This window comes from Suricata suricatta, chromosome 14 (genome assembly GCF_006229205.1).
Source record: "Suricata suricatta isolate VVHF042 chromosome 14, meerkat_22Aug2017_6uvM2_HiC, whole genome shotgun sequence".
Taxonomy (NCBI): Eukaryota; Metazoa; Chordata; class Mammalia; order Carnivora; family Herpestidae; genus Suricata; species Suricata suricatta.
Window position 1 is genome coordinate 18,806,251 of NC_043713.1, and position 19,013 is coordinate 18,825,263.

General features: G+C 39.9%; 1 long non-coding RNA gene across 2 annotated transcripts in view; it reads right to left on the reverse strand.

The window, feature by feature from the left end:
* Nucleotides 1-12,439, reverse strand: part of LOC115277925 — a 75,463-nt gene extending 63,024 nt beyond the window's left edge. The window contains exons 1-4 of one of the 2 annotated variants that reach the window (XR_003902597.1): nt 12,391-12,439; nt 11,610-11,747; nt 7,976-8,087; nt 6,281-6,484 (exon numbers count right to left, since the gene is read on the reverse strand). This is a non-coding gene — a long non-coding RNA (uncharacterized LOC115277925). Of the gene's footprint in view, nt 1-6,280; nt 6,485-7,975; nt 8,088-11,609; nt 11,748-12,390 lie in introns of those variants that run through there. The other variant, XR_003902596.1, reaches the window with a different exon arrangement.
* Nucleotides 12,440-19,013: the final 6,574 nt, after the last annotated feature.

Here is a 19,013-nt window from a genome sequence, read left to right on the forward strand (position 1 = left end):
TCAATAATAAAAATACAATTTAGTGCCATGAGAAGTATGAACAATTTATACTCAGAATTCAGAGAAGGAAGAGATACTTTAAGAAATGAGATTAAGGAGAGCATTGCAAAAGACATGAACTTTGGTCATAAATATAGGAAGAATTTTAATATGTAAGGAAGAGAAAAATATAATAGAAAGATTAGACAAGAAGGAGAGGGAAAGGACAGAGGACAGAGGAAAGCAAAAGAGAAGAGCATAAAGTTGTTTTAATGTCAATATGAAAAAGTGTTTAATTACTCTGATACCAAGATACAGCCACTGAAGATTTTAAAGAGATTTTTAAATCACATTTGGAAGAATTTTAAGCTGATCATTCTGGTAGATAGAGTGAACTGGCTAGCCTGGGGGGAAGGAGTCTAGAAGTAGGAAGACCAGATAAAAGATTTTTGTCATTATTCTGGAGGCAGGTAACTATGGACTGAAGGAAAGCCATGGCAATGGGGAGGAGGTGACTTGTGAGAGATCACAGTGATAGGATCTGGGAGGGAATAGAAACAACATGGATGCAGAAAGAAGGGGGGCGGGGAGAAAGCGAAGAATCAAAATTGACACAAGGACTTTGATTTCTAAAGGAAGTAACAGGGCCCAGACTTATCTTTCTGCCTGCCATAAACAAATAGAAAACTAAACAAAATATACGAAACAACTGTCTTCAGGTATTAACTGGCAGCACATGACTGTAATCTCTGAAAGAGAGAGAGAGAGAGAGAGAGAGAGAGAGAATTAGGTGAGTCTTTCACTTGCATTGGCATTCTGCCTTGAAGTAATTTGTAAACATCAGACCCAGAGTGGGAAAACTCAAGCATTGGTGAGTAGAAGAGATAGAAATTACAGTTCAGAGTGGCAGATGTAGCTAAAATATGCAAGATAGGCTATCAGAGAAAAGGCTCCAGAAATTTGAATAGAAGTTTTTTTGAGTCTTTGGCTGAATACCAGTGTATGTACATACAGGGTAAAACTCTACAAATTCGAACAAGAAAATTTCTGGGAGAAAGTACAATTACCAAAGAGTTATAAAAAAAAAAAATTCGGGATATCTGAGTGGCTCAGGCGATTAAGCATCTGACATCAACTCAGTTCATAATCTCACAGTTCATGGGTTTGAGCTCTGTGTTGGGCTCTGGGCTGATAGCTCAGAGCCCAGAACCTGCATCAAATTCTCTGTCTCCTCTCCCTCTGCCTCTCACCTGCTCACACTCTGTCTCTCTCTCAAATATAAATAAACATTTAACAAAAGACTGAATAGGGACAGGAATAATTTTATTTCCCACTGGTTAGAGGTGAGATATATCAGGAAATGTACACTTCAGTAGAGATTCAAAAAGGAACATACCTTAAAAATGAGCCTAAATTTGTCCTAGAGTATAGACTAACTTAGATCTGCTCTAAAAATTTTTATAGCCTTAAAATGATCCAACTAAACTACAAGAAACTTAGCTATCTGACAGAACAAATTCTAACATTCTTTAAAGGAATGCAACAAAATCCAGTAGTCAGAAGTATAAATTCACAATGTCTTTCATCAAATCAAATATTATGATATGTGAAAAAACAGGAAAATGTGATATGGTACATACCAGAGGAAAATCTAGCCATTAGAAATATACCCAGAAATAACACAGGTAATGGAATTAACAAATATGGAGATTAAAACAACTAATATAAATGTACAAAATAGGCTCAAGAATTTGAAGAAAAACATGTACATAAGAAAAGAAATGAAAGGTACAAAAAAAAGAACTATAACTTCCAGAGATTAAAAAAAAATACAAAATCAGCAATGAAAAATTCAATGAATGAGATTGACAGGTTAGACACTTTAGAATAAGAAAATCGTGACCTCTATAACAATATAAAATATTCTAGAGGCACCTGGGTGGTTCAGTCAGTTAAGTGTCTGATTTCAGCTCTTGATTTCAGCTCAGGTCATGGTCCCAGAGTCATGGGATCCTCTCTCTGTTTACCTCTCTCTCTCTCTCTCTCTCTCTCTCTCTCTCTCTCTCTCTCCCTTCTCTGCCCCTCTCCCCTATTCACACACACACTCTCTCTCTCTAAAAACATAGTAACAATGACACAATAATAATAATAATACAATAAACTGTCCAAATAAAGCACAGAGGAAGAAAAGGAAAACAAAAAGCAAAAACATCTCATTGACCTGAGTAAAAATATCAATCTATATAACATAGGTGTAATTGGAGTCTCAGAAGGCAAATTAAATGAGGTGTCCAAAAATATATATTTAAAGAAAAAATGGCAAAAATTTCCAAATTTATTTATTTTTTAAGTTTATTTACTTATCTTGAGAGAGAGAGAGAGAGAGAGAGAGAGAGAGAGAGAAGTGGGCACTACACTATCACCACAGAGCCCAACCCAGAGCCCAAACTCATGAACTATGAGATCATGACTTGAGCTGATCAAGGATTGGATGCTTATCCAACTGAGCCACCCAGACACCCCCAAAATATTCCCAAATTTAGTGAAAACTATAAACCCACAGGCTCCAAGAATGTCAAATAACTCTAAGAAGTGTGGGCAAGGAGGGGGAAGGGGCCAAGACACAATCAAATTCACTGAAAAACAATGAAAAGAGGAACATCTTAAAAGTAATAACAGAAAAAAAATCCACATTATAAAAAAAGGAAAGATAAACTGTCAAAAGATTTCCCATCAGAAACTATGTGAAGCAGAAACCAGTTTATGTATTGAAAAAAAAAAAACTATCAACTTAGAATACACTACAGAGCACAATATATTTTAGAAATAATGGTGAACGTATTGTCTTAAAGACAAACGAAAATTGATAAAATATTTTACCAGCAGAACTTCACTACAAAAATAAAGGAAGTTCTTCAGGCAGAAGGTAAATGATCCCAGATGGAAACTGACTGTACTCAAAGAAATAAAGAACAGGAAAAATGCTAAATTTGTGGAGAAATACACAGAAATATTTTTCCTATTTCTTTTTTGTTTTTTTCCCTTTTTAACATTAATGGACAATTGAAAGCCAACAAAACTCACACTTGGGTTTATAACACAGGAAGAAATAATAGGCACAAAAGATAAAGGGTGGGGGACAGAAGTATACTATTGTAAGATTGTTGCATTATATATGAAGTAGTATAAACAGTAGACTATGATAAGTGAAAGATGTGTATTGCAGATGCTAGAGTTACCCCCCACTTATAAGCCAGTAGTAAAAATAAAGGAGAACATTTTTTAAAATTAGCAAAATAAGACAGGTAAGAAGGGAAAAATGATTTAAAAAAACAGATGGAATACATAGAAATAAACAGCAAGTTGTAAAATTTAACATGGCCAGGTCAATATTCACATTAAAAGTAAATGGTCTAAATTCTCCAATTCAAAGGCACAGGTTGCTGAAATGAATGAAAAATCAAGACTTAACTCTGTATTGTCAACAAGAAACTCACTTTAAGTATAAAGCTAACTAAAAGTAACAAGATGGAAAGATACACCAAGCACATACTAATCTTAAGAAAACTGGAATGGCTATATTAACATCAGACTAATTAGACTTCAAAACAGTAACATTCCCAAGTATAAAAGGGAATATTAAATAATGATATAGAGAATAATTAATCAAAAAGACAGAATCCCTCTGGTTAGTTTTGCATGTCAACCTGACTGGCCTGAGGATGACGATATCAAACTATTCCTGGGTATGTCTGTGAGGGTGTTTTTGAATGAGATTATCATTTGAAATAGTGATTTCAGTAAAGCAGACTGCCCTTCCCAATGTGAGTGGGCATCATCCAATGTGTTGAGGACCTAAGTAGAACAAAAGGCAGAGGAAGGAGGAATACATGTCCAAATTTATGGGAAGTGGCTAAAGCAGTATTTGGGGGAAATTTACAGATTTAAATGTTTCTTTTAAAATAAAAATCTCAAATCACTCTTCTTCAGCTTCTACCTGAAGAAGATAAAAAAGAGCAAATTCAACATAAAATAAAATAAGAAAGACAATAATACAGCTAAAAACAAAAAATAAAATAGAAAACTGGCAAATAATGGAAAAAATCAATAAGCCCAAAAGTCTGTTATTTGAAAAGATTAGTAAAATGGTAAACTACTAACTAGATTTATCAGGACAAAAAAATAGAGAAGTCACAAATTATTAATATCAGGAATGAAAAAGGGAGCATTACTACAGATATTATAAACCATGAAAAATAATAAATATATCAACAGCTTTATGCCAACAAATTTGACAACTTAAATAAAAAAGACAAATTCTTGAAAGACACTAATTATTAAACCTCCCTCAAGAAGGAAGAGAATACCTGCAAATTTCTATATCAAGTAATAATTCATTAAAGCATTTAATGAAGAAATAATACCAATACCAATCCCACAGAAACTCTTTCAAGAAACAGAGGAAGAGGAAAGACTGTCCAACTCATTTTATGATACCAGCATCGCCCTGATTAAAAAAAACAAACCCAAGAAATAGACATTACAGGAAAGACAAATAAGGGAAAAAATCCCTTATGAACATAGCCACAGACATTCTTAAAATACTAGCAAACAGAATCAGCAAGACATAAAAAGAATAGTACTTCATGACCAAGTGTAGTATATTTCAAGAATGGAAGTTTACTTTAACATTTACAAAATCAATTGATAGAATGCACCTTATTAATAGGATGTAAGTGAAAACAGGATTATCAGTAAATGAAACAAAATTCAGCAGAAATTCATGATAAAAACTCTCAAAAACTATAAACAGAAAATAATTTCCTTGATCTAGAAAAGACATCTACAAAAAATATAAGACCTACCGTCATCAACATTAATGGTGAAAGATTAAGGACTCTCACCACTTCTAACAAATTAGGATTAACCAGGGGAGCCTAGGTGGCTCAGTCAGTTAAGTGGCTGACTTCGGCTCAGGTGGTGATCTCACGGTTCAGAAGTTCGAGCCCCGCGTCAGGCCCTGTGCTGACAGCTCAGAGCCTGGAGACTGCTTCAGACTCCTCTCTAGGCCCTTCCCCTGCTCGCACTCTGTCTCTCTGTCTCTCAAAAGTAAACATTAAAAAATTTTAAAACAAACAAACAAACAAATTACGGTTAGTCAATGGGATGCACTGTTGGGAGCCTGGACACCCAAAAGACAGTATGGTCAAGACCTCTCTGCTTGAATGCCTCCGTCTTCCACCAAAGGGTACAGCTACCAGCTCTCTCCTGAGAGAAAAGTCACTTTCTTCAGGACAAGGTAAATGTTTCTCCGTTTACACCTTCAGGGTTTGGCTGTTCCTCTCCTACCCTAATTAGGTTTCACATAAACCTATCCACACCTTTGTAAACTGATTTTTGTTTGTTTTTATTGTTTATTTTTGAGAGAGACAGAAAGAGTGCAATCAGGGCAAGTGCAAAGAGAAAGAAGAACCCCCAAGCAGGCTCTATGCTATCAGTGCAGAGCCCAACATGGGACTCGAACTCATGAAACTGTGAAATCATGACCTGAGCCAGAATCCAGAGGCGGAGGCCCAACCAACTGAGCCACCCAGGTGCCCCTGTAAACTGTTTTGTTTTGGTTTGGTTTTTTTTAGTAAACCCAGCGCAGTTCCCTCTGTGAAGTGTGCCATTCTCTCCCCCACCAGGCCCCTCAATCACACACAACCTAATGTCATATCCACCATCATATGCTTTCAAAATACAGGAACAAACTCTTTTCTAACAGAGAGTTCTCTGCTTCCCAGGGGCAGTATTCTCCAGTGAGATCCAGGATGAGTAAGAGATAAGGTTTTCTTCTACAGGAATAATATAGGAACAAACTCTTTTCTAACAGAGAGTTCTCTGCTCTCCAGTGAGATCCAGGATGAGTAAGAGATAAGGTTTTCTTCTACAAGTAGGAGCAGGAAGGATTGCCAAGGGGGAGATAAGAAAGGAGAATAGACAAGTCCTTAGAACAGTGAGCTTCAGGAAAAGTATGAATGGGAAGCTGAGGCTCTGGAAACCTCCTGAACACTCTGTGTAACCCCATTCCAGAGCCTGTGTACCATGGAAACCTTACTGGCTTCCAGGGGTTGATCTCAAAGTGTGACAAAACCAAGCAAAGCATTGCCCAGAGAAAAGACAAGAAGGGTCACTGCTTGGACAAATCATCCAGATTTACATGGGTCTACTTCGCTTAGACACATTTTCTTTTCCAAAGCCGCTAATACTAAGCAGCTAAAGAAGTATGAGACATGGCTGAGATCGTGAAACTGGATCTTTTGTATATTTTAAGGTTGAGTCTACACAATAGCAAAGTGTCGGATGTTTTGTCTCCACGTTGCCAAACATCTGGATTGAATGAGGATTCAACGAAATGGATTTGATGTTCATCTTGTTTCCCCTTTTAAAGCTGGCTTCTACTCCTTCTGGCTGTGAAGCACCCTTTGATATCAGTAGCAGATCAGAGCATGAAATCAACTGCCTGCACACAAGAAAAGAAAGGAAGCCTTGCTCATTCTTTCCATGAATATCCTTTCTTTCTTTTCCTTTCTTTTTCCCAAGCTCTATAAGGGACTTCAAGGTACACACTGTCTCTCCACCATCATCCATCCGAAGAGGGCAGGTGAGGTGCCCCCCTCACCCTCAGCCCCTACCACATGGGTCTCCAGCCTCCATTTCAGGCCTCCTCCTCTGTCCTACTCATTTTCCTCCTCAAAGCTGGCAGCTCTGCTCCTGGTAATCTCTCCACCTCTCTGGTCTCGCCCCGGGGATAGAGGGAAATAGCCCCAGCCCATCTCTGAGCCACACATTCAACGACAAAGCGACATAATGAGTTGCATTTTGTTGAGGGCTCTCCAGGTCCCCCAAATCTTTCTCAAATGTGATTGTTTATAAAATGTTTGATAAAAATAAATGATGCTTTCAATTTAAACAAAATTTCACACTGTTACTGGTTTTAATAACAGTTTTGACAGATGAGATTTTCATCATCTGTTTTTTCTTTGTGAAGCCTTCTTCAATAAACTAAAAATGCTTTAAACTAACAGATGTGACTATAAAGTAAGGCTTGGGTGTGAGACATCAGGAACTAAGGCTTGTCAAATGCTTCGACATAGAAACTTATTCCCTGTGCAAGCATCTCCTGGGGATCGGGAAAATCACCAACCTAATGATTGCCGGCTAACGTGTGAGGCTCATCTTAGCAGTAAGATACCATTTATCCCAAACGGGGCATATATCTATGTCTGCTCCCCCTGACCTAGTGGGTTCCGCTAGCCCAGCTGAGTTCCGCTAGCCCAGCTCTCAGAAACCTACTGAAAAGTCAACCCAAATTTGCTTGAGCTGATGTTGACATTTGACAAACTGGTGATTCACGATTCTTTTCTCCATCAGCTCAAAATTTTCAGTTTTCACTGATATCCTGTTTACAATAAAGAAGTTATTTTTGCCCACTTTAAAGTACATAAATACTTATTTTTTTAACAGACTTGAAAGCTGGAAATTAAGACTGCCGTGCTCTGATTTTGAAATAGCTCCCTTGCCTCCAAAATATAACAGTTTGAGGGCTGGGTTTTTTTTTCCCTTTTTTTTTTTTTTTTGGTGTCTTTATATATTTTAAACAGTTATTCTTGCCCAGAGAAATACAACATTGTGAGGCAAATTGACAAATTGGTTCAGCAACAAAAGTAATTCTAAAGGTTAGTTAAATTAAGGAGGGATATTATGTAAAGAAATTTTTTCTTAAACCTTGTTATATCCCACATGAAATATCCTCTTGCACCAAGAAGTACATGCCAAAATGTATTAACATGATCTAGAGATTAAAACTAGAGATTGAAAAATATTTCCTTCCATTTATATCTCTTCTGCTAACACAACATATATTCTATCAAGTTATTTAATCCACGGCTTTACACTTCCCTGAAATGGGCACAGGATGGAGTTAAGAAAAGGGTAACATGTCACTTCTTACCTCACCAGCTTTCTCGGCTGCCCGGTGAAATGACCCCCTTGATAGGTCTGGGCCAGCCTTGACAGGAACAAGAGCTCATTCTCTTCTTCTACAAGGTATCCCAAGGAAGTTTCTAGGACAAGAGATATTCACAAGGATCATCCCAGTTCAGGGCTCTCGCAGAGCTAGTGGCAGAGGCTGCCTTGAGTCGACTTTCACCTGAGACAGGCTGGCAGCCCTGGAAACAAGGCACCGCAGGAAGGAGGAAGGAGCTGCAATGAGGAGAGAGAAGACCAACCTAGTGCCAAGAGCAGCCGTCAAAGGGGGTAGTCAGGTAGTCCAGGGCTGGCATGAAAGACCACGTCCAGTCAGATGTGGGCTGAGCAACAGTTGAAACAAAGTGGTACCAGGCTAGAGGCCAATGGAGAACACAAGGTCTAGGTATGTTTGCTGGGGAGGAGGCCAGATCTAGCTCCTAGGAGAGAGACTAGAAAGATCCAAGTGGGGCTTCAGAGCTCCAAACCTGGCTGGAGTCTGGAGTTCTGGATAGACAATCTAGAGAGCAGCCTGGGGGGTGAAGCAAGCAGTTGATCCAATAGTTTGGGTTGAGAGATGTCGGGACAGGGTAACGGGGGTCAGACTCAGCCTTTGTGTGCTCAGGCTTCAGTGCTGGCGTAGCACCCTGACTCATAAACTCACAGTTAGGTGTGTCTGTCTCCCCTGCTAGACAGTGAACACCCTGGAAAGGAGCCACACTCCCTGTGTTCCTCTTTGGATCTTTGGCACCCTCATAGCGTCTACACATAACAGGAGCTTCGTTCATGCCTCTAGATGAGTGAATAAAGGAACCAGAGTGAAGAATTAGTGAATAAATCAATCCTTATCCGCTTGAAGCTCTGAGAACACACAATTATATCTGGCACTTTGAACATACTTGTACGGCACAATTCTGTTTTCAGATCATAAAGAGAATAATCTGATGACGATCGTGACATGCTTTTCTAAATATGAAAAAGACTTAAAATAACACCCCATGACTTTATCTTTTATAGACTCTCAGATCACCTTGGTGATTTATTACCTGGTAACTCAACTGGACACATATTATGATCAGAAATGCAACGATGAAGAAAATAAATTTAGTATTTAACTATGGCTATTAAAAAATCCTCTTTTTCTTTTTCATCCCAACATGTCAAAGACTTACCATCTATCATGTCCTGTCTTTTCACAAGCTGTGAAAGAATGTGGATTTACCCTTCATGCTCTCCTTCCCTAGTCATTTCCCATTGCAGTTCAAATAATCCTCCTCCTCCAACATCTCAAGCCTCTCCTCTGTTTCTCTCTCTTTGACTTCTCCTGACTTCCACTTCTAAACACACTCCCTTTATTCATTCATCTATTAGCCATTAGGCAGTCATTATTCATTCAACAAACCTTAATTCACCAAACATCCCAAGTTTGGAGTATGCAAAGGTAAGAAAAGAGATGGTCCTTGCCCTCAAGAATATTCCAATAAAATGGGGAAGACAAACTCATAAGCACCAACATAATAGGACTTTCCTTGTCCTGTGGAAGACTTTGATCCGGATCCATCTAATGATCCTCTGGAAAGAGGAGGGGATTCCTTTCCTTGTTATCACCACCTCTGGTTCCACCACTTGGGGTGGTTATCAATTAGACAAGGCTGGGCAGGATCTTGGGAAATCCACACACCTGGCTCTATGGCTAAATGCTGCTGGGGCTGGTTCTCACCAGTTGGCAATGATAAAGGGTGCTAAGTGGACTCCCTCCCGTGGACCTCAATGGAGTGGGGGACAAAGAGAGCCTTTCCTGGTAGAGACCTGTGGGCCTGCTCTCCATTTGTCTGATACCTTCACTTCCTCTCCTTCCCTGCCCTTGGGGATCTATAATCTAATCTCTGAACTAGATTAGTCTCCGAAGGCAAGAAAAACTTGCTCAACAAGTATGCATCCAAATCTTTCTCATTTACACTAAGGCCAGAAGATTTTCACATGTGTTCTGCCTTTGTTTTGGGTGATTCACTGTCTAGCTGTCTAGTCCTGCAGCAGGATGGGGGTGGGGAGGAGGAAAGGTTTCAGAGAACAGCGGGATGGGGGATTTCCTTAGAATACGAGTAAAGGAATGCCTTTACCGCAGGGACAGACAAACATCTACTAATATATTAAATGTGTTAATATAGTAGAATACAGTCCCTTCACCTTGCTAATATAAACCTGTAAGTAACACGTTGCATTACAAGACAGGGACAGAGCCACTGAGGCTGGGGGACAGAGACCTGGGTCCCGATCCAGTCTGCCAGGAGAGAGCTGCGTTCCTGCCACATGCTCTCTCTCAGTCTCTTGCCACACCTTTTCTTCTCTGTTTCATACTTTCTCCTTATCCATTCTTTTCTTAATCCCTGCAACCTGGCTTCTATGTTCACTGCAGAAGCAAAACGAGGCTTTAAAAAGGTCACCATTCCTTTGTACCTGGCATATCCAGGCCATTTCTCAGTTGTCACTTTCATGTCTCTGAAGCTCAGGTCACTATGTCCCATGGTCATTAGTACCAACGTTTGCTTTTTCACTAACGAAGAAGATTCTGAACAGCATTATCTCTGGCACTTAGAACCATTTGAATATGTTTCTCCAAAGTGACACTCTCTTCTCCTAGTTATGATATGCCATCCTGGCGGGGGCAGAAGGGAGAGAGACATTGCCTCCTCATCACGGGTCTGCAGAAAAAAACCTCAAGAACATGAAGACCTGTGTTCTAATCCAACTGTATTATCTGCTGTTCCATGAAGCTTGGCAAATCGCTCAGTGACTTCAGAAGTGACCATAGTGATGGACAGCTCCCATGTGGGCAGTGGGCAGCTGAGCAGATGCCCTAGTGCACTGCATAGGGGTACCCTGGGCTAGGAGAAGCCTACACTGCAATTTTCAGGAGGAGTGCAAGCCAGACAAGGATGAACCAACCTCCTGACACCCGAGGGTCTTGGGAGCCGGCTATGCTCCCGGGCCAAGGACTGGGAAAGAGAGCAAAGGAAGAAGCCAGAGTGAAAAGTTGGGCTCCGTGGCCAGCAGCCTCTACCCAGACTTCAGTCCACTATTCCATCTGCTGTTGCCCATGAGAACAGCCTACTAGCCGCTGAATGGAAGCACCTATGGAAAATACCCAGGCTCTAGAAACTTCCACTAACAGTACCGCAGCATCAGCTTTCAATTACTTGGAAAACTTGTTTCCACCACTGCAGAAATAAAATCATGCCCCAATTTTTCCCAACATTTTTCTTCTTAATTAAACAGGCCCGCTCCTTTTGCTCACATGAAGAAAACGAACTCCTTTTTAGCTGAATACAGCTGGCTCACTTTAAGCTTTCATTAGGACTCATTTTTACTAGTTAACCCACCAATGTACGTACCACGAGATAACTCTGCAAAAATTTAAAGCACTTACATAATAATCTTATTGACCAACAATATTGTCTCTTTTGCTCTTTTGCCTTTCATTGCATGTAAATGTGTGTGTGTGTGTGTGTGTGTATTCTTTTTTTTACCATCGCATTTTTTCCTTTTGCCTCTTGGTTCATAGCAATGGATTTTCCACAAGACCAAGTCTCAGTTCTCAGAACTTTTCTGTCTGCACTCACCAGTAGAATTCCCTCACGTTCAGGACTAACGTTCCAGCCTGCACACAGATGGCATCCATGGGGTTGGTGCTCGCCACCCAGTGCCACCCCAGTCTTGTAGCCCAGGACCTTCACCCAAGCTCAGGCTCTCATTCAATTCTGTAGGCAGAGACAGGAAAGTGAGAAGAGCTTCTTTGGGAATGGTTTATCCTGAACCAGAGTCTGTGTTTTGTAAATGCATATCCTCACCAACATCCACCTGGCTAGACATCATTATCTGTAGTTTTCAAGTTACAGAACTGGAGGCACAGGAAAATGACATTAGCAAAGGTTCCCCAGCGAATAACACACAAAGAACTTGCGTGGCCAGGTTATTTGCTGTGCTCAGACCCCTGTGCCCACAAGATTTTCTGCCATGCCACTTCCCATGAAAATACACTCAGTCACAATCATTCCATGGTTTCATTCAAGAAAGGGATCTATTTCTCTGCATTAAATTTGAAGTTTATATTATTTGGGATATTAAAAACACTTAGAAAACATGCTGATCAATGTCCAAGACCAATTGATTGCATCTACTGAATGTGTCTTGAGAGTTGATCCAATACTGGTAGCTATTTCAGGCTTTGGCTGGCAAAAACAATCAAGTACACCGGTGTTCCTCAACCAGATTACCATCTTTTCTTCCTGACGCCAATCTCTGTGATAAATCATCCATACCATTGAAATTCCATTTTTGTACTAAATAATTTTTTCTTAGGCACCTACCATGCCATGATGTGCACCCTGTATTTAAGCTTACCAAAGAGATTAAGACACTTTTAACCTCAAAAAACCCACATTCAAGTTGCTCTCTTGTATAAAACTATAAATAGCTCTCAGATATCAACTACCTCAAACCCAACCTTCTCTACAAAGCACTGACTGCATTGTTGCATCATTTTGTCCTACTCTGAGCTCATAGACTGAGTGCCATCCTGTTTGGTTGTTCTAACTGCCTTCTGTCTTAATTTTATCTCTGCAATGACACTATAATTTACTTAAGAGCAGAGATCACTACTTACAATCATTCTTTTCAGTCACACACAAGACAAGGGATTACTTCTTTGGCTTTGAACCCCAAGAGCCCTTTCATGTCGTGATGATTTAAAGGACCTTAAAAGACTTGTTGATTGATTTCAAGGATTAAATCCAACACCAGAGAATTTTCTTCCTGGTTAAAAATTTGACTCAGTTCTTTAGTAAAAAAATCATCATGAAGATTTAGGATAAAAATTGAGTTTTATAAAAGCTGTTTGAGTGAGAAAGAAAGAATGTTGTTAATCATATGATATTTGAAGTTTAGTCTTGGTTCTTCTTAATTATCAACTATCATTTTGGTGTCTCTTTCGCTCAGTCTGTAATTTTACCAATCAGGCCAAGATTGTATTCTCTTTATCTTGCTGCTTCGGAAAAGTAGAAGGTCAAATCCTTGTGCAATTTTCTTATAATAAATACACTCTCCAATCATATTACTTAGCTTTTGAGAATGAAAGACAGGTAACATTTTACATTAGGCAAATTCATAGACTAGGGGAGTTTGTTTTCTGTCCCTTGCTCAGTGTTGCTCTTCCTGCCCCATGGACAAGCATAACTCATTGGCCATTAGGGCCAACTGAGAGGATCCAAGACTAGACCTTCATCTGTCCACTGGGGTAGGCAGGCAGCCAGCCACTGATGAATTTTAGTAACTAAGAATTTCAATTGGTCCTGCAGAATACAGCATCTGATGGGGAGGACAGTGGGCCTGGCATTGGCAGGGGAAGAGAGTATTTACTTTCTAACATGTCATCATGGATGAACTATAGAAATAGAGAGTCTAGGAACAGGTGAAAATAGAAATCTAGAGAAATAGCTGGAACCAGAGAAGTTGGCCAATAGATGAGTGGAACCTAGTTCTTGGGCTATTTGATTTATTTTTTTTAATGTTTTATGTATTTTTGAGAGAGAGAGAGTGTGTGCGAGCAGGGGAGGGTAAGAGTGTGAGGGAGATACAGAATCTGAAGACAGGCTCCAGGCTCTGAGCTAGCTCTCAGCACAGAGCCTGACACAGGGCTCAAACCCACAAACCATGTGATCATGACCTGAGCTGAAGTCTGACGCTTAACTGACTGAGCCACCCAGGTGTCCCATAGGGCTCTTTGAATTAAAGACTTAGAAACGTTAGACACATCTTGAGGCCTAAGTGGACTAGAAAACCAGTGAATCACCAGCCCAGCCACGCAGATCCAGCGGAACAGATTAAAAGTCCATGGAAACGAAACAGAGCCTGCAGTAAGAGTAACCTGAGGCTCCAACAATCCCTGGAAAATTTAGGTCAGTAGAAGCAGCCTTCAGGACACCAGAGATCTAGACACGCATGGACTTCAGCTTCGCTGTGACAAATTCACAAAGCAATAATAATGGGGACTCATGAGTTAATTCAAGATCCCACCCCTATAAGTACAATCTATTCTAAGTGGAGCCTTCCAACGTCTCCAGCAATGATGTTTCCATCAAGTGCTCATGTGTGAGTTAGTTTCTGAGGCCCTCAGTCCACACAGCTTTCGCCTACTCAGAAGACTGATCTGGCATGGAGACCTGCCTGCTCCAAAACCATGTGCATTTAGTGGGTTTTCTTTGCCCTGAAGAAGCAGGCCAAATAGGCTAGTGCAGGACTCAGCAAATTATAGCCCACAAAGCAAATCCAACCCATCACCTGTTCTTTGTTAAATAAAGCTTTAAGGAACACAGCCACACCATTCATTTACATATTATCTATAACGGCTCTCACACTGACAAAGCAGAATTGAGCAGTTGTGACAGAGACCGCATGGCATGCAAAACCTAAAATATTTCCTGTCTGGCCCTTTACAGACAGTGAATGGTGGATCTGGACTGCCACATTCCGGTCCTCACATTCACCATGTTTATTAAGCAGGTGCTATAGTCTGAATGAATGCTTGTGTCCCCTCAAAATTCATATGTTGAAATCGAAGCCTGTGATGGTAGTAGGAGGTGGGGGCCTTTGGAAAGTGATTAAGTCTTGAGGGCGGGGTCTTCATGAATGGGATCGGTGCCTTATAAAAGCCGCCAAGTTCCCTTGCCCACTCCATCTTGATCCTAGACTTCCAAGCTCCAGAACTGAGAGAAATAACATGTATGTTGTTATAATCTACCAAGTCTAGGGTATGTTGTTCCAACAGCTTAAACTGACTAAGACAGTGGGTAAATCACTTTCACTCTCTCTGCTTCCAAGCTCTCATTCTCGAAAGAGCGGGAACTAGGTATGTTTGTTCCTCCATTAGAATAACTGTAAAGACCCAGTGCAGTAATACATGGAATGTGCCTAGCACAGTGTCCGATGTGTCATAAATACCCAGTAAAAATTAACTACTTTGTTATCCATCAGGTAAGGGTAGTTTCAGAATGGTATTCAAGTAGAATTTGTTTCTAATATATAGCCTATAAAGTAAATGTGCACTCTTGATAAAAGTACTAATACACACAACTAGCCAGAACCAGTTCAAGCTGGATAAGGCACTTGGTTTAATATTGTCAATATAAAAATTTTTAAGAAGATCACTAATCATTCTTTATTGCTGGGAATCTCTACAATATCTTGTAAATTGCTTTAAATGGGTACTTAAAGTTTCTGTAGGACTCTGTCAAATGCAGATAAGGGTCCATGAAGGAAAAATTTACATTTCATCAGTATTAACAATTTATTAAAACTCATGAAAATGTACATTATTGTGCTTTTTTTTTTTTTTTGATGTCTTATATCACAATCCCTGGGACATACTTTGGAAAAAAAAATCGCTTCAGTGTTACAGCTTAAATCTTAAAACAGCTCAAATTCTCTCTTCAACTCCGAATGCCATTCATTAAATTCCTTCTTCTAAGGAACCATAAATGCAGTAATCTAGACCCTGATAAAGGCTTTAAAGTTGTCCCATAGGATACTTGGGGTGGAGAAAGATGGAACATTAGTGTCAAAGAAGCATATTATTTGATTCTCAGTATAATTAATAAACTCTTTCTCTCCCCCACAGGAATCTGCTAAATCTCCAACTCTTATTTGTGTTGAAGCAAAAGATTTAGTTACCTACCTAACAGAAATGGGGGGGAAAAAAAGATCTGAAAAAGGCTTTAAGTATTTAGTAGTTTAAACCCTGCATAAATTGGAGATTTGAATAAAAAATCAGCCCTGGTATTTTTCTATGAAAATGGTGAACAGAAGGAATATATGTGCTCAGAGGAATAGCGTTTTATGCCAAACATCAATCAAGCAGGCTTTAGAAGCCTATTTATAATACTGTGGGGGTTCTGGACAGTTCCACTTCATACTGTGAGGACCAATCCATGGCATTAGATAGTGAACAATTGAAGTCTTTACAAATAATTAAAACTCTGTTTGAAAATGGAGATGTTTTCCACAGCTTTCCTGTGTATGCATGATATCATCGATATTCAAGAGTGTAAATATTGACTAGTTATTGCTGGTAGCCAGAAGGAGCAAAATCCCCTTTGAAATAATAATGTGGAGTGTGTGTATATAACATATACATATGTATGCACACACATATGCATAGAGATGTTAAATATATAGTCATATAAGGAGAGAAAATATAGATTTCACTTTATATGACAGTTGAATAGCTATACTTTAAACAACCCATGTTCACTGCCAGTACAGTTCTAGTGTGAGTGTGTATGTATGTGTGTGTGTGATATGCAATGAAGACGCAAAAATATTTCTGAAATTTCTTATCTGTGATTTTTCTCCTTAACATGATGAGAGATATTATAAAGCATGCTTGTTATCTTTAAAAAAAAAAAAAACCTCTCCATTGTTTGAATTGGTATCTAAAACTATATGATTTTAGAGCTTGCAGGAACAGAATTAATAATCTTGTCTAGTTTTCATAATATTTTAAGCCCATCTTAAGTCCTTTTGGGGTGGAGGCAAAGCACAACTGATACATAAATTAAAATCCTAGAAACAGCTCCTTAATTTGACAATTGTTCCTTCAAGAGACATAGGACTTAAAATTTTTTTGAGATTAAAAAAATCCCTCAGGATTATTAATTCAATTTACTCATTTAACAGAGAACTATTTAAAAATCTTTACACTTTGGCAATGTAAAGATAAAGAAGAAATGAAAGACATTACCCTTCCCCATAGACCTTCCAATTCAGAATGAGAGGTAACGTGTAGACGTGGGTTTTATAAATCAGAGTGTGGGGCTTCCTGCAAGAAGAGCTCATCGCGGGGTGTGAACAGAAAGCCTGAAGAGTTAGAAAAGGGAGCAATCGGCAAAGGTGAGAATTGGCAGGAAAGAGGCGAGCTGCACCCTAGACAGAATAAATCGAGGACGCTGGATGGCTGGGTGAAAGGGGGCAGAATGGCATCGGCAGAGAGGTAAAGGGAGAACTAGCATTACGTGTCGGCAGAAATAAAAACCGGAGAGCAGAATGAACCTGAGATTATGAGCTAGGTTCATGAAAACTTGCTGCGGTTTTCTGAGTGGGCCTTCACTGTCTTGGGATCAAGTTCAGGGAGAAGGAGTACACCAGGAACCATCAGAAGAACTGGGATCACCCCATCCAACACTGGATTTACAAGAGATGCCCACTGAACCAAAATCCCACATACAGAAAAAGGTGAAATAAAAGCTCTGCCTTTACTTATGAGGCGAAAGAATCATGATAATATTGACCCTTCTATGTTAATGAACACTGAAGGTTGGCCCTTGGCTGATTTGACCAGATCTCAGCAGGGATTATGTTTCAGACATCTTTTATACTTCCTACAGTGTGGACAAAGGGCAGGGCTCACTAAACACAGGTTAATACATTGCTGAAGTCCACTGTAATGAATTTATCCAGCAACTGCATGGAATTTCCCCCACAGTCTTTACAGATGACCACCGAAGTCTCTGACCCTGAGTGTTAAAGAGGCCGTTAAGAACACAGGCGATTACTGAGCTGGAAGATATGGTCTAGAATTAAAGGCTCCTCTGGTTGACTTGGCCCATTCGAAAGCCCCATGACACCTCTGTAATGCCTACATACACACGGACAGAAGTGTGTGAAAATTATTCAGTCAAATGAATGACTATAAACTAACAAAGAGAACAATTCTGGACAAAACGTAATCCCATCCACAGGGCAGCTGCCAAATCCCCACTTCAAATTTCACTTTGTAAACACGTTCTCTGACAAGGCAAGGACTCCTCTTCCAGCTCCCGGCAGAAATGGCATTAGAGCCAGATCTACTCTGACAAGGTGGCATACAGAGCCCAAGCCCAAAGCCGGGGGTCCTTGCTCTGATACACTCTGCCCAGCAGCATGGAAATGGGTCTTTCAGAAGGAAATAATCCAGATAATTTGTTTTTCCTCAGGCTTGTGTAGACATGTTTGCCTGCGATTCCTTTCAGTCTGAATGCAGGAGAGCACCAGGGGGAGCTCACACATCTTCCTTCTGGCCTCCCCCTTTCACTGAAGGTTGGCTCTTGCATCCCAGGGAAAGGATGGGTCAAAACAACAACATCGATGAAAATGATTCACTAATGTAAACACGGGTAACTCCTTCTGTAAAAATACTCGGGATTCTTTTTGAAGACCGCCCTGCACTGCTCGTGTTGGGCACGCCTAAAGCCTGCAGTCAGCCAACTCAGCTCCCTTTAATTTGTGGCCTCTTAGAATGCTTGGATGAAAAAGACATAAAAGATCTGTCCCTACGATGCCCTTGTCCCTCCTCTTTTAAAAAAAAGAAAGAGAGAGAGCCAGGCACAGAGAGGAGAGAGAAAGAGAGTCTGCTTCCTTTCAATTTGAAATGGCATTTTTCAGAACACTTCCATTTTAATCACAGTGGAGGGTAATGGAAGGGATTTGGGTCTTTGGTATTTCAGGTTGATCAATAGGATCGTTTTTTGTTTTTTGTTTTTTTGTACTTTAAGGAAGAGAACTGGTTGGTTTGTTTTTGTTGTTGTTTTTTCTCTCCAGGATGGAAACTATGAGGCAAAAAGGAAAAACTCAAACTATATAATTCACTTTGTGTTATCAATATTTAGTGGGGAGAATCAATGGCAGGAAGAATTCTAAAGGACCAGATAATCCGCGTATCTGATTTCCTGGTTATGTGTTTGTGACACTGACATTCAGAGTGTGGAGACCCCCAAGCCTGCCCCAGCTGGCGGGAGACAGAGAAAAAGACCTCCTGCTTCTGACACTTGGTTCACAATAAATGCTCTTCACTCCTTGCTTTAAAGAAATGGTGAAGTGTGAAATGTTTAATCTTAACGTTTCAAATTTACACCTCCCAAAACCATACAAATCCTAGCCCTGGAAGATACTTCATGAGGGCTTCCGACCAACTCTGTACTTTTCAAGGCAGGTGA